Here is a 17131-nt window from a genome sequence, read left to right on the forward strand (position 1 = left end):
CAAAAATGAAGGTGAAATGTCTGAAAAACGATCTGGTGTACTTTTTCTAAAATGACGTGGTTTTCTGGGTAACACAAATGTGCATAATGCTTAAACATTACTACTTGAAACTTTTGGCCGGATTCTTCGACGCACGCCTATTGCTCCCCTCCCACCGCTCGCGCCTTAGCAACGGCGCCGCCGGACGGCGTAACGCACAGTCCTGAGACGATATATCGCGCTTCTTAGTTACGCCGTCCGGCGGCGCCGTTGCTAAGGCGCGAGCGGTGGGAGGGGAGCAATAGGCGTGCGTCGAAGAATCCGGCCGAAAGTTGCAAGTAGCTGACAGCACTGCGATACCTAATGCTAATAATCAACGATTGAAAAAAGCTAAACAATTACGTTTGATTTAAGATTTATAATTCCTGTTATAATAGAGTTTTATTCCTTTTCTTTCTTACTCACTTCTGCATAATTGAAAAATTTACTATTTAAAGTTGCTGAAATTTAAAAATTCCAAACATACATACAGGGTATGTAAGTAATTACATTCACAAGTTACCTTTCCAGAATGGTTGATTATAGTCCTAATGAGATTGTTGATATTATATTAGTTTTAGGGGAGTGTCATAGCAATTACAATGCAGCATCAAGGCTTTATGCTGAACGTTTTCCTGAAAGGCGACATCCAACTGATATGTCAATACGTAGTTTAGTCCAAAGAGCTCGCAATGGACATCTTGTTCGTCAACGTCAACATCATGAATATGAGGAAAATGATGCGCGAGCTGTAACTATTTTAGCAATACTTCACCTTAATCCTCATGTTAGTACTCGCCGGATTGAAAGGGAAATAAGTATACCACAAAGAACTGTTGTTAGAATTTTAAGAGCTCTAAATTATCACCCTTTCCACATCACTCTTACGCAGGCTTTACAGCCTAATCATCATCTGATGCGTATTGCTTTTTACCAGTGGGCTTTACAAATGTTACACGATGATCCTAATTTTTTTAGATATGTGCTTTTCTCAGATGAGGCTAAATTTTATAGTGACGGACAACTTAATAGACACAACTGCCATTATTGGTCAGATGTTAATCCCCACTGGTATAGGCCAATAGATCATCAAAATCGATGGAGTATTATGGTGTGGTGCGGCATTGTAAATGGTTATTTGATTGGACCTTATTTTTTTGAAGAGGACGTTGATAGACACAGTTACTTATCGTTGCTAAGAGATCACTTACCAGGCTTATTAGAAGATGTTGACTTAGCAACAAGAGCAAGAATGTGGCTTCAACAAGATGGTGCTGCCCCGCATTATGCACTCATTGTACGTGCCTTTTTAAATGCCAGTTACAATGACAGATGGATTGGACAAAGGGGTCCAGTTGAATGGCCTCCTTGCTCACCAGATTTGACGTCGCTTCATTTCTTTTTATGGGGATACTTGAAAAATGTTGTTTTTGCTGAACGACCAACCACAAGAGATGATTTTATGGACCGCATTCGTAGAGCTTGTGCAGCCATTCCTAGAGCTACCCTGCTTAGAATTGTGGATAGTTTTCAAAACAGATTGCAGTTATGCCTCGAAGCCAACGGAGGTAATTTTGAACAATTACTCCGTGGGTAATTCATTTAAATTACTGTGTCAGTGAGAGGCGAGGGGATTCACGATAATCAAGCACCCCGACATGAGAGGCAAGGGAACTCACGATAATCAAGCACCCCGACGTGAGAGGCAAGGGAACTCACGATAATCAAGCACCCTAAAGGAAACAGAACTTACTACGTCCACGTCGTTGTTTCCGGGTAACGCTAAAAGTAAGATGAAAATGCTTTTGACCTTGATATGACCTTGATATAACCTTCAAAAGGTCAGGTCGAAAAACTAAAAAATCCCTATGCTCATGTAAAAAGTGCCATTGTTTAAGAGCCCATTGTCAAGAAACAGGTTCTGCGGTCAAAAATAGGGTTTACTAATCAAAAAATGCGTTATGAGCCTCAAACAACCTTGAAAATTGACCTCAAGGTCAAGCTAGTCAAAGTGATTAACACTTTTACAATTCATTGACTTTGTTTAAGCATTATGCACATTTGTGTTACCCAGAAAACCACATCATTTCAGAAAAAGTACACCAGATCGTTTTTCAGGCATTTCACCTTCATTTTTGACCTTTCCAAGGTCACAAAAACAATTTTTTCATAAGTCAAATTTGATGTAAAATTTTTGGCTCTTTCGAAATCCGCAGTCAAAAATAGGGTGTCCCATTTAAAAAAACCATCGTGACCTTGAAATAACCTTCAAAATTGACCTCAAGGTCAAAACCAATGGTACAATTGAATGACCCCCTCTGTCCTGGTCAACTTTTATCTAAATAATTTTTTTGTAGATACCGTTATTTGGAAGATATTCGGGTCCATAGACTAAAATGACTCACCCTATATATATATATATATATATATATATATATATACAGGGTGTTTCAGACCACCCGTACACCCCTTTTCTCTTCGCAGGATTAGGACCAATCAAAAATATGTTCAGACGAAAGTTGTAGGGTTTCAAAAGATCTATTCAATGATCTTATCAGTTTGACCTTGGATGGCGTCGCCAAGGTCAGATCGAAATCACATTAAGTTTTTTAAATGGAACACCCTATTTTTGATTCCAGAATCTAATAGCTGGTGTCAAGACCTTTCCAAAACACTATAAGAATGTTTATTTTCGTTGACTACTTTCCGAGTTGTGCGGCTTGAAAGTTACACTACCGCCAGCATCAGCATTACTCAAGATGTACCATGTGGTGGTTACTTAGTCGGATTTAATCTTGTGTGTGGGTGTGTGCGTACGTGCATGCGTATGTGTGTGGGGGAGGAAAAGGGGAGTCAAAGTTTTATGTACTCTGCTTTTGTTTATTAACTGGATTGATTATGTTTGATGATCAATCATGTCCAGATTGACTGTATGCATTTTCCCGTGCTTAGCATTATCCAGAATGAACGACGTGGACGTGACGAGAATTTCATCCCATTGGGGTGCTTGATTCACGTGAGTCCCCTTGCCTCTCACGTTTGTGGTGCTTGATTCACGTGAGTCCCCTTGCCTCTCACGTTCGGGAATGAATGAGTGTATGTTTTGTTAAGCGACTAAATGTTCAAAGTGAGCACCATTCTCTGCGATGCAAGCATCAACTCTATTTTGAAAATCATTGGTTGCTCGAAGAATTTCCTCGGCACGTAAGGATCGAATTGCTTCACTTATTCTACGAATCATATTATCCCTCGTAGTCGGACGTTCATGATAGACCAAGTTTTTTATCCTTCCCCAGAAATAATAATCAAGGACGGTGAGATCTGGTGATCGGGGTGGATAATTGATTGGACCGTATTTGCCTATCCACTTGTCGGGGAACATAGTATTTAATGCCGCACGAGCAACTCTCGATGTATGAGACGGACATGCATCTTGTTGGAACCACATGTTCAGGCGCAATTGCAGAGGAATATTTTCTAGTAAGACAGGAAGATCTGTCATTATCAAGGCGGAATATCTATCACCGTTTAGATTTTCGTCAAAGAAAACAGGACCTATGATTTGACTTCCAATAATTCCACACCAAACATTGACTTTCCAAATGGTTTGATGATCTACTTCTCTCAACCAGTGAGGATTATTTTGTGCCCAATAACGAGAGTTCCAAGTATTAACAGATCCATCACTTTTAAGTGTACATTCGTCAGAAAATAAAATTTTCAAGTGGAAATCAAGTGGTTGCTGTCTTATAAAGTTGCAAAATACAAGTCTCTGTCTAATATCGTTATAATTCAACGCTTGATGAACAGACATTCTGTAAGGGTGAAATTTGTTATTTTTTAGAATTCGCCAAACACTGATTTTACTAACACCAGAATCTTGTTCTCGTCGTCTTAAAGAATCATAAGGGTTCAATTCTGTCGATGCAAGAATTTCCACTGTTCTTTCATCCATAATCGGACGACGAATTTGTGTACCTTTGTTATGTTGAGGCTGAACGACACCTTTAATTTTGATTCGTTTAGCCAAACGTGAAAAAACATTTCGCGAGTGAGGAGTCCGATCAGGATAACGTTCCCGCTACAATCTTTCCGCTGCAATGAATGTACCTCGACACTCACCTAAAATTAGCAGCATATCATATGCTTCTTCATTGGAATAGGACATGGCTAAATAAACCTAGACTAATAAAGAGGGTCGGATTTTTGTTGCGCGATTGATACTGATATGACGGTTATTGAAGACGTAGGTGACAAGTTTGAGAGAGTTATTGTCACTCGTGTTGAGTTGAGTCACAATAGCGTTGTGGTGAATACATCTCTACTACATCCTATGCAAATAACAATATGTATAAAATCACGAGTTAGACATCGTTACGCAGAAAGCCGCGCTCGTTATTGCTCGTGTGCTACCGTTAAAGTAATAATGTAATTACATAATATTATAAACAGCTACTGCTTTTCCTTCCTCACCGCACAGCGCCGCGCCTACAGCCGCGGCTGCCTACGTCTCGGCGACCGGCGGGCGGTCCTTGCGCGCGGTGATACGCGCTTATTCGCAGACTTTATTAATTTTTATTTCGTTAACTATGGCAAATATTAAAAAGTGGTAAAGGACTTTTCTTCTCAGTTTTACTTGATTTATCAATCCACGAAACCACGGGCGATCGTTACCTGACACCCTGTATATATATATATATATATATATATACAGGGTGTTTCAGACCACCCGTACACCCCTTTTCTCTTCGCAGGATTAGGACCAGTCAAAAATATGTTCAGACGAAAGTTGTAGGGTTTCAAAAGATCTATTCAATGATCTTATCAGTTTGACCTTGGATGGCGTCGCCAAGGTCAGATCGAAATCACATTAAGTTTTTTAAATGAAACACCCTATTTTTGATTCCAGAATCTAATAGCTGGTGTCAAGACCTTTCCAAAACACTACAAGAAAGTTTATTTTCGTTGGCTACTTTCCGAGTTGTGCGGCTTGAATGTTACACTACCGCCAACACCATGTAAATAACAATATAAAATCACGCGTTACGCAGAAAGCCGTGCAGCCGACACAAAGAAAGTAAACACGCGAGCCGGGCCAACAAAAACAGATCATGAAAAATCGTGAAAGTTAGCTGTCGCGACCGTTGATAGTCACATACATATGTATGTCATAATATTATGTAATTACATTATTACTTTAACGGTAGCACACGAGCAATAACGAGCGCGGCTTTCTGCGTAACGATGTCTAACTCGTGATTTTATACATATTGTTATTTGCATAGGATGTAGTAGAGATATCACCACAACGCTATTGTGACTCAACTCAACACGAGTGACAATAACTCTCTCAAACTTGTCACCTACGTCTTCAATAACCGTCATATCAGTATCAATCGCGCAACAAAAATCCGACCCTCTTTATTAATCTAGGTTTATTTAGCCATGTCCTATTCCAATGAAGAAGCATATGATATGCTGCTAATTTTAGGTGAGTGTCGAGGTACATTCATTGCAGCGGAAAGATTGTGGCGGGAACGTTATCCTGATCGGACTCCTCACTCGCGAAATGTTTTTTCACGTTTGGCTAAACGAATCAAAATTAAAGGTGTCGTTCAGCCTCAACATAACAAAGGTACACAAATTCGTCGTCCGATTATGGATGAAAGAACAGTGGAAATTCTTGCATCGACAGAATTGAACCCTTATGATTCTTTAAGACGACGAGAACAAGATTCTGGTGTTAGTAAAATCAGTGTTTGGCGCATTCTAAAAAATAACAAATTTCACCCTTACAGAATGTCTGTTCATCAAGCGTTGAATTATAACGATATTAGACAGAGACTTGTATTTTGCAACTTTATAAGACAGCAACCACTTGATTTCCACTTGAAAATTTTATTTTCTGACGAATGTACACTTAAAAGTGATGGATCTGTTAATACTTGGAACTCTCGTTATTGGGCACAAAATAATCCTCACTGGTTGAGAGAAGTAGATCATCAAACCATTTGGAAAGTCAATGTTTGGTGTGGAATTATTGGAAGTCAAATCATAGGTCCTGTTTTCTTTGACGAAAATCTAAACGGTGATAGATATTCCGCCTTGATAATGACAGATCTTCCTGTCTTACTAGAAAATATTCCTCTGCAATTGCGCCTGAACATGTGGTTCCAACAAGATGCATGTCCGTCTCATACATCGAGAGTTGCTCGTGCGGCATTAAATACTATGTTCCCCGACAAGTGGATAGGCAAATACGGTCCAATCAATTATCCACCCCGATCACCAGATCTCACCGTCCTTGATTATTATTTCTGGGGAAGGATAAAAAACTTGGTCTATCATGAACGTCCGACTACGAGGGATAATATGATTCGTAGAATAAGTGAAGCAATTCGATCCTTACGTGCCGAGGAAATTCTTCGAGCAACCAATGATTTTCAAAATAGAGTTGATGCTTGCATCGCAGAGAATGGTGCTCACTTTGAACATTTAGTCGCTTAACAAAACATACACTCATTCATTCCCGAACGTGAGAGGCAAGGGGACTCACATGAATCAAGCACCCCAAACGTGAGAGGCAAGGGGACTCACGTGAATCAAGCACCCCAAACGTGAGAGGCAAGGGGACTCACATGAATCAAGCACCCCAAACGTGAGAGGCAAGGGGACTCACGTGAATCAAGCACCACAAACGTGAGAGGCAAGGGGACTCACGTGAATCAAGCACCCCAATGGGATGAAATTCTCGTCACGTCCACGTCGTTCATTCTGGATAATGCTAAGCACGGGAAAATGCATACAGTCAATCTGGACATGATTGATCATCAAACATAATCAATCCAGTTAATAAACAAAAGCAGAGTACATAAAACTTTGACTCCCCTTTTCCTCCCCCATACACATACGCATGCACGTACGCACACACCCACACACAAGATTAAATCCGACTAAGTAACCACCACATGGTACATCTTGAGTAATGCTGATGCTGGCGGTAGTGTAACTTTCAAGCCGCACAACTCGGAAAGTAGTCAACGAAAATAAACATTCTTATAGTGTTTTGGAAAGGTCTTGACACCAGCTATTAGATTCTGGAATCAAAAATAGGGTGTTCCATTTAAAAAACTTAATGTGATTTCGATCTGACCTTGGCGACGCCATCCAAGGTCAAACTGATAAGATCATTGAATAGATCTTTTGAAACCCTACAACTTTCGTCTGAACATATTTTTGATTGGTCCTAATCCTGCGAAGAGAAAAGGGGTGTACGGGTGGTCTGAAACACCCTGTATATATATATATATATATATATATATATATATATATATATATATATACATATATATAGGTCGCATTCAGATACCCGACAATCATTTGACCGATAGGTCACTTAACCGACACCACTAAACCGACAAGGTCACTTGACCGATAAATCACTTAACCAACAGGGTCACTTCACCGACAAATCACTTAATCGACACGGTCACTTAACCGAAACGATTAAATGACTGACAAATCACTTAATCCACAGTTTTTTAATTTATTTAATAAGTGCTTGCAATGAAATGCACATTTCTAGTCAATTTCTAAGGCGACGCCCATTCTCTCCTCGCTCGAAGCTCGTCGGCCGAGCTGTCGATCGCTCGTAGAGCGCTGTGATCTAAGGGGCGTCCCCATCTCAGAAGTATGTTGGGTATGTGTCTTTCTGCTAAAGTCAGTAAACTATTATAAATTATTTTTATCAAAATAATTTTTCTTTATATATTAAATTATTTACTATATTAAATAATATATTAGTAGTAGGTAGTTTATTCCTTGCGGAGTACATTGCGGACTTCCGCTCCGCTTACATAGTTTCAACCATTTTTATTCCTTACTTCCTTTACAACGCACGAGAGAGAGAGAGAGAGAGAGAGAGAGAAATCACTCATTCATTCATACCTTCACATTCATTCTTTGAACCTCCGTTTCCGCCGCTTTCTTCCACACTTTCCTCTCTTCCTTCCACACTCTCATTCATACCCAGCCACCCTCCTCCCTCCCGCATCTCCCCCAGTTTTTTCATCCAAACTTCTCCCTCCCCCCTCTCACCTAAAACCTTTTCTACCATCTCCTACCATCCCTTTTCCATCCCTCAATCCGTGCATTCCTCCCATATATGCTCCCACGTTTCCACTCCCCATCTACATATTCTACACTTTCTTTTCTCTTTCTCTTCCCAGTATCTACCTCCTCTCATACCATCTCCTAACCTAAACCTCGCAACCCTTTTCCATCTTTCTTCTTTCCAATCCCTCTTCAAGTACTCCGGCACTCCCTTTCCCTTCACTCTGTTATACCATCTGTTGAATTTTGAGCTCCTAATTTTTTCCCACCTTTCCTCTTCCTGCCGCCTCCTCTCTCTTGCTACCATCTCTTCCCCCCTTAACCCTCCCTTTTCTCTCAACTTTTCTATCTCCTTGATATTCCAGCTCTTTTCTTCATAGAAACTTCTTCTTTCTTCCTTCCATTTTTCCATCACCTTTCCCTCCTTCGCTCTACCTCTTATCTCCTCCCAACACAACCTTGCCAACTCCCCCCCTCCTCCTTCTCCCAGTTTGTTTTCATAACTCCATGCCCTCATTCCTGCCCTTCCCCTTAATTTTTCCCTCTGCATCTCCTCCCTTACCATGTACCCCGGTGTGTACCTTCCCACCCTTATTATCCATTTCAAATACCTGTCTTGTATCCTCTCTACCTTTTCCCTTTCTTACCACCCCCAAATTTCTGCCCCATAGCTAACTACCGTCCATACCAACCTATCAAATAACCACATCTTTCTAGCCCTGTTCTTTCCGAATTTCCCCTTTCCTATTCCCATACTTCTCTCATCACCACCGCTCCTTTTTTGACTCTCTCCTCTATATGTTTTTTTTGTCCCCCATTTGCCATCATCATGTAGCCCAGATATTTATACCTTTTCACTTCCTCTATTTCATTTCCTTTCCATTTCCATATCATCTTTTTCTGTCTCTCACCCCCTCTTCTACACCTCATCACTTTTGTCTTCTCCACATTTATTTCTAATCTTTTCTGTTCTACATATCCTTCTAATGTTTTTATTAACCCTTTCATCCTTGCTTCATCCTCTGCCACCACCGCCACATCATCCGCATACGCCAGGGAATAAATTTTTTCTTCTCTTCACCTTTACTCCCCCCCATCTTCCATTCTCCAATTCCTCATCCAAATCCGCTAGCAGTAGTGTGAACATGCATGGGCTCAACGGACATCCCTGTCTCACTCCTCTATTTGTCCAAAAGTTTCCCCCCTCTCTTTCCCGCACCCTTACTCTACTTATTGTCTCCTCCAAAACTTCCTCACACCTCACCACCAGACTCTCTCTCACTCCCTTCCTCCTCATTGTCTGTACCAGTATCTCCCTATCCACCGAGTCAAACGCTGCTTTCATATCCATAAACATAACTACTATTTTGCCTTTTGTTTCCGCTATTTTCTTATTTATTAAATAATTTAACACGTATATGTGGTCTATCATTCCTACCCTTCTCCTAAACTCCGTTTGACTCGGTGGTAATATCCCTTTATTTTCCACTTCTTCCCTCAATCTCTCCGCCAAAACCGCCGCGTACACTTTATACGCTGTTTGCGTAAGCGTAACCCCCCTACAGTCTTCTGCCTTTTCCCCCTCCCCCTTTTTCACTATCGGTACCACTATCTCTTCTCTCCAATCTTCTGGCCATCCTTCTCCCTTCCACACTCTATTATATATCTCCCACAGCCATTCCCTTATTTCTTTTCTCCCATATTTCCATACTTCATTCGTAATCCCATCCCCTCCTGCCGCTTTTCCGTCCCTCAATCTCCTTATCGCCCTACCAATTTCCTCTCTACTAATCTCGTCTTCCTCCTCTACCCCTCTCCCCATTACCTCCCCTCTTATCCTCCACTCCACTCCCCCCAGCACCCCTCTAAAGTGTTTTTTTCCACTCCCCCATTTCAATCCCTTCCCTGACTCTCTTTCTCTTCCTCCTTCCTTTATTCATTACTTTCCACACGTCCTTTTCGGATCTTATTTCTTCTATTTCCCTCTCCCATCTTTCCCTCTCCTTTTTCTTCTTCTCCTCACAATGTTCCCTGTACCTCTTTTTCATTTCTTTATATTTTTTCCCTTCTCCCCCTCTCCTCCTCCACCATTTTAATTCCTCCATAACCTCTCTTTTTCTATCCCTACATTCCTCATCCCACCATCCTCTCCGTTCCTTCTTCTCTTCCTTCTCTACTCTCTCTAATGCCACTTCTACTTTTCTCTTCATTTTCCTCCAAACCTCCCCTACCTCCTCATCATCATTATCCCTCTTCCCAAGGTATTCCTCAAATTTCTTTTTTCCCTTCTCCGTCCAAACCCCCCTTCTTCCTCTCCCTTTCCTTTTCCCGGTCCTCTCTTCCCTCCGGCCTCCTCCCTCCACCCATACCGTTATCGGCTGATGATCGGAGTCTACCCAATCCTCCACTTTCATCTTTTCCACCTTTCTTCTTGTCTTCTCATTCCCGATCACATAATTTATTACGGTCCCTCCCTTCCCTCCTGTATACGTCCATTCCCACTCCTCATCCCCCTTTACGCTTCCATTCCAATATTGACCATCCCAATTCTCCTATATAACCACATAGCTTCTTTCCCTCTCTATTCACCTTTTCATCCTTCGAGCTCCTCTTTCCCTATTCTATCCCTCCCTCTTCATCCTCACCTATTCTTCCCCCCCTCTCTCCCCGTCCTAGCATTGAAATCCCCTCCTATTAATAACCTCACCCCTTCCTCTTTGTCCTCCATCCACTCTCTCAGCTTTCCCATTTTTTCCTCCAAATCTCTATTTACATACACTCCTATTAGTCTCCACCACTCTCCCCCTAAATTTACTTTTACTGCTTGTAATCCCTCTTCTTTTCTTTCCTTATCATCCTTTTCTCTCCCTATTCCTTCCCTTATCTCCACAATCATTCCTCCCATTGCCCTCCCTTTCTTACTCTTCCTTCCCGCATGTATCCTTTTGGCAGCCATTTTTGAACTCTTTCCCATCCCTTCTTCTGTAACCAAGTCTCACTCAGGAACATCACATCCCATTCTTTTAGTCTCTCCCTGAAATCCTTTTCTTTATTTTTTATGCCTGCCACATTCCAAAAGCCTATTTTAGACTTTTTGCCATCTTCTTCTTTCTTATTCCTCCTCTTTTTCCTATGCTTCTGATTTTCTATATTTCCTTCTATTTCCCCCTCTCCCTCTCCCTCCGTCCACCTCCCTACTAAAAATCCTCTTTCTCCTTTTTCACCCCTCTACCCTTCTCCATCTCCCCCCCTTCCATTCTCTTACTTCTTTTCCGTGCCATTTCCTCAACTCATCCTTAATCTCATCCCATACCCATAATTTCTCCTCAATCCCCTCAATATTTTCATATAACCTACTCTTACTTTCCTACCTTCCCTCCTTATTCTTTCCGCTTCCTTCCTTATCCACCACTCTATCCTTCTCTCCTTTTCTGTCAGATCATCTACCTATTATCTATCCACTCCCTTCTTTCCCTCAGCTTTGCTTTTCCTTTCATCACTTCAATTTTTTCCCCTACACTCGCTAATCTTACCCATACCATTTCCCTTCCCTCCTTATCTTTTTTCCCTATACTCCTTATCCCTTCCACTCTCGCTGTCGCCCCCACTATCTCTTCTATCTCTTTTCTTAACCCCTCTATTTCTTTCTCCTTTGCTTTCACTCCTTTTACGATTATATTTCTCTTCCTCTCTTTCCTTTTCCTCTTTTTCCCCTCTAACTCTATTCTCTTTATCCTTTCTTCTAATTCCTTCATCTCTCCCTTTCTCCCTCTCTCCATCTGCTTTACCCCTTCCTCTTTCTTCCTTTCCTCATCCCCTTTCTCTTTCTCCTCCCTCCCCCTACCTTTCTCAATCTCTTCCACTCTTTTCTCTAAACTGTCTAATCTTTTTCTCATATCTTCCATCCATTCCCTCATCTCTGCTTTCCCCTCCTTTACCTCTCTTAATTCCGCTTTAATTTCCTTAAAACTCTCCCTTACCTCCCTTAATATCTCACTCAACCCCCCTTCTTCTTGCCTTTCCATCTGTTTTTCCGGCTGCTTTTCTAGCTGTTTTTCCGGCGATCTTACTACCTTTATACTTTTCTTAAAGATATCTGCCTGTAATGCATCTATCTCCTTCCTTTTCTCTCCTCTCTTAAACGCCTCTATCAGCGACAGACTATATACTCTATCCCTCATCCCCTCTGCTTTGCTCGGTCTCCCCACCTTCCTCTTCTCCTCTCCTTTCCCCTCCTCTACTTCCCTTTCCCTCTCCTTCCTTCTCTCCTTTCCTTCCTCCATCTCATCTTTCCTCTAACCTGCCAACTTTCCCTATTTAAGAGTTTATTTACTTGCAGTCGGGTTGTAAATAAAAGAAAAAAAAATTTTTTTTTTTAAGTAATCTATTTTTTTTGTAGAAAATATTTACTAGAAAATATGACTCTTTTATATGTGAGATGATCACACTTTTACTCTAAGAAAACAATTTAAACAAGTTTAATAATATTTTTAGCTTATTTTTACAATTATTATACAGATGTAGCAAATGTAAAAATATAAAATCATATATTAAGATATTAAATCGGTTACTCAAACGTTACTTCAATTCAAAATTTCCCGCTACTGCACTTACTCTCTCCTGCTCTGCTTCTCACTTCTACCGCCCGATGTCGCTACCCTCTTTCTTTTCTGCTTTCTCTCTACACTCTAAACCTGCTTTCCCGTCTAACTTCCAAATCCCGTCCCAACCCTACTATCCCTTCTGTCTCACTATTCTCTTACCCCGGCCGTTTACCCTTATTCACCCTCTATCACCAGCCCCTTCCCTTTCCCTTCACTTCCTCGCACTCCACCACGTATTACCTTATCCCCTAATACCTGCTTATCACTCGCACTCTCCGCACACACACGTCAATCACTTTCGCTACCGGAAACGGAAGTCCTCTATTAAATAATATATTATATAATTTAATTATAAAAAAAATTGTTTTGATAAAAATAATTTATAATAGTTTACGGATTTAAGCAGAAGAGCATATATCCAACATACTTCTGAGATAAGAACGCCCCTGAAGCCACAGCGCTCCGCGCGTGATCGTCAGCTCGGCCAATCAGTCTCGAGCGGTAGTGGGGAGAGAGTAAGCATTGGCTCAGTAATCGGCCCGAAATGTGCATTTTGTTTTGAGTACTGAAAGAACCAATATCAATTATAGTTTTGATTTTTGCCGATAGAGGTCACAGATGATGCATACTTTCTCCTAATTGAAGTGTAGCGTTTTCGGTATATAAACGAGGTCGAGTATTGGGGGCAAATATATATTTATACTTACAATTAGACTCATCTCTAGCTATATCGTATAGTTATCAGTAAATTAGTATTTGTACGTAATTTTTGGCATAATTAGCATTCGGATTTAGTTTTCATTTAAGCTATAGAAATTTTTTTTTCTACAATTAGCTGCAAGTGTTTGTCAATTTTTTAATAAAATGTCTTTATCTCAGAAATCTGCTAGTATAACAGAAGTAATTCCGTCAATCAAAGATGGGTCAAAAATTAATATAGACGGTTTTGAATTTGTTAAAGATAAAACTCGGAATGACATGTATTATGGGGTTTGCGAACGTAGAAGCAGAAAGAAGGACAATGGACAATGTACTGCAAGGGCAATAACAATTTTGATTAATGGACAACATCTTGTTCGTAAGTTTGATGCTTTGGCACATAATCATGTGGGTCAAGCTGATAAACAAGTTGAAAAAATATGTAATCAGATGAAACAATTAGCTGAAAGTAATACTGATTATTCAATTCAAATTATTAACAATGTATTAGCATCTACATCACGAGATATTCAGCCGTGTTTACCATCAAAAGATGCCTTGAGACAATAAATTAAAAGAGTTAGAAAATGTAATGCTTTTGCTGAACCAAAAACATTAGAAGACTTTTCAGTGCCTGATGAGTTATTATTGACAATTTCGGGTAGTCACTTTTTGAAAGATGTAAGAAATGGAAGTGAAAGAATTTTGATTTTTACTACGAAGGAAAACTTGAAATATTTGCAAGAGGCTAGATACTGGATAATGAATGGTACGTTTAAGACTGTTCCAACTGTCTTTAGACAATTGTATACAATTCATGCGAATATTGGTAATGACAATCCTTGTGTGGTGCCATTAGTTTATGCTCTTATGAGTTCAAAGAATGAAGAGTTATATAAAAGATTGTTTCAAGAATTAAATGATTAGGCTGTGGAATTTTTATTTGATTTAAAACCCGAATTTGTATTGACAGATTTTGAAAGAGCTGCAATTAATGCAGTAAAATCTGAATTTCCGTTAGCACAAAGTAAGAGTTGTCATTTTCATTTGGTTCAGTCAGTTTATAAACAAATCCAAACAAATAATTTGACATCAAAGTATGGTAATGATCAAAATTTCAGCCTTCTTATTAGGCATATTCCTGCTTTGGCATTTTTAAGTCCTGTTGAAATACCTGCAGCTTTTGATGAATTGAAAAATTTTATGCTTAAAGATGCAGAATCAATTATTAAATGGTTTGGCGATAATTATGTTAGTGGAAGACAGCGAAAAATTTTGAAAAATGGAGAGATTCAGAGATGGCCACCGATATATCCACCAGAAATGTGGTCTGTATTTGAAAATAGATATTTGGCTTTACCACAAAACAAAGTGGAAGCATGGCATCGACGATGGGAAACTCTTGTTGGTCGTGCACATGTAGGAGTTTTGGCTATTATTAAGGAGATTCGGAAAGAGCAAAATGTTGTTGAAAATGAAATTGAACGAAATTTGAGAGGTGAGCCAGCTCCAAAAATGCGACGTGAAGACGGTCAAAGAGAAATTCGCATTCAAAATGTAATTAGTGATCGCAGTAACAAAACTATCCTTGAATATTTAAGGGGAATTGCACATAATATTTCAATATAATCCTATCATTAGAATTAGTTTAAATGTAGTTGTGTGTTTCAATAAAATATTAAAAAAAAAAAATAAAATTGTAAAATCCAAAAAAATATAAAATGATAAAATTAAAAAAAACTTTAAAATTTTAAAAATTAAAAAAAATCTTAAGACAAAAGGGAATTAATTTAGTGAGCTTTGCTATATGTTATAGAGGGTACGGAACAATTGTTTTTATGAATTAATTAGCGTTCTTGTTTTGTTTTTGTCATATAATTACATAAATCTTATTTAGAAAATTTCGTTATTTTTGTTATATGACCTTGTATACGAGGTCTACAGACGTACTGTTCCGTATGGAGTATTTGGCCAAGGATATTCAATTGACCACGTTGCGATATTAGATCTGAAATTATGGCCAAATTGTAACTAAAATAGAGTTGGGTTGGATTAGAAAAAATACGGGGAAGGGGCGCGAGGCCGATTCCTGAGGCGACACCCACTTTAACTCTATTTCAATTGTAATTTGGCCAAGGATATCCAATTGATTACGTTGCAATATTAGATCTGAAATTATGGCCAAATTGTAACTAAAATAGAGTTGAGTTAGGTTATCGCGGTGCATGCTCAACCCGATCTGGTCCGTCCCGATCCCGAGCCCAGACGCCGGAAACAGATAGGGTTTACTGGATATACCAGCCCTAATTGGATCGGGAGTCCCACATACCCCGAGTTCTGTCACCGCAGGGCACAGAAATGCGTAATGAATTCCTTAATTACAAAAAAGGGATAGGTTAGGTTAGGTTAGGTTAGGTTAGTAACCGTGTCCCCGTAGGGGTCTGGAGTCGTTTCGGGGCCTCCCGAGGCCCTGCATCGACTCCAGATACAGGAATTGGCGTTCCTGCGGTTCCCGAGCTCGCTAGGGGGTCTGCGGTCTCTCGTAGGCCGTAGATTCAGGGATTTCAGCGACCCTGGCGCCCGAGCTGGCATACCGTAATCCGTCACGTGCTGAAATTACGTGCGGGACGGACCGGTGGCCTGGGTCTCACCGCCCGGGCTGCGAGGAGTAAACCTCTATAAAAAATCCAAGGGTGGCGTCCGTGGCGCGGGGTGTCGTTCCGTGTAACAGCGGGGCGGGGCCTCGTGTCTCGGACGCCAACTACTTTAGTTGGTCGGCAGAGTGCTGCCTGGGTGGGGGTGCCGGTCCGGGGTGGTCCGGGGCGGGTGCTTGCGCCCGTCTCTGGCCTCCTCGGGCCGTCTCCCCCCCCCCTGGTGGATCCGTTTGCCCATGGCGCCTCGGGCCGATGGTCCCCGGACATCGGCCTGAGTAGGCTCCGGGGCGAGGGTGGGGTTCCCCTCGTTAAATAAGACCCCACAATGGAACATACACATGGGCAAACGAAAAGGGAAATTACCGCCCAGGGGTGATCGGACACCCCAGGGCCGGCACGGGGGGGCTATTGTCCCGGGTCCCCCCCTGTCGTCATCGAACGACGGGCGGTCGAGCGGAGTGCCCGCAGGCTCCGCCGACCACAGAGCGACTGCGGAGAATGTTACCGCTGCTAACCTCGAGTTAGCAGCGCACCCGGAGCTAATCCGGGAGGAAGTGACGCGCCTTCGGCGTGAGACCAGAAGGCTCAAGCGTCGGACTCGGGACAAGCGAAGGGAATTGGCCGCCTTGTACCCTGATTACTACGTCCTTACGGACTCGGAGGAGGAGGAGATTTCCTCCTCCACCGAGGACGAAACCGGGGTGGAGCCGGCTCAACGAGCCGTGGCCCCCGCAACGGGCGTGGTCGAGGGGTATGATTCGCTGCCCGGTGGGCGGCCCGGGGTGGAGCCGGCCGATAAGGCCGAGGCCCCCGTGCCTCCCACTGGGGAGACGTCGGTCCTGTCACCCGACCGAAGCCGCGAGGCGGAAGTCGGTGGACGGGGCCCGGTTTGCGGGGCGCGTCGGACGCGCTCCCTGTCTCCGGGCCGGCTGCTCGGCGGACGCCGCGAGGCGGATGCCGATCAGCCTGGCGGAGGCGGGGGGCGACGTCGGTCGCGCTCGCCGATCCGCATCCGCGGGGGTGGCCGGAGGAGCGAGGGTGAGC

The sequence above is a fragment of the Solenopsis invicta genome, chromosome 16 (assembly GCF_016802725.1).
Source record: "Solenopsis invicta isolate M01_SB chromosome 16, UNIL_Sinv_3.0, whole genome shotgun sequence".
Classification (NCBI taxonomy): Eukaryota; Metazoa; Arthropoda; class Insecta; order Hymenoptera; family Formicidae; genus Solenopsis; species Solenopsis invicta.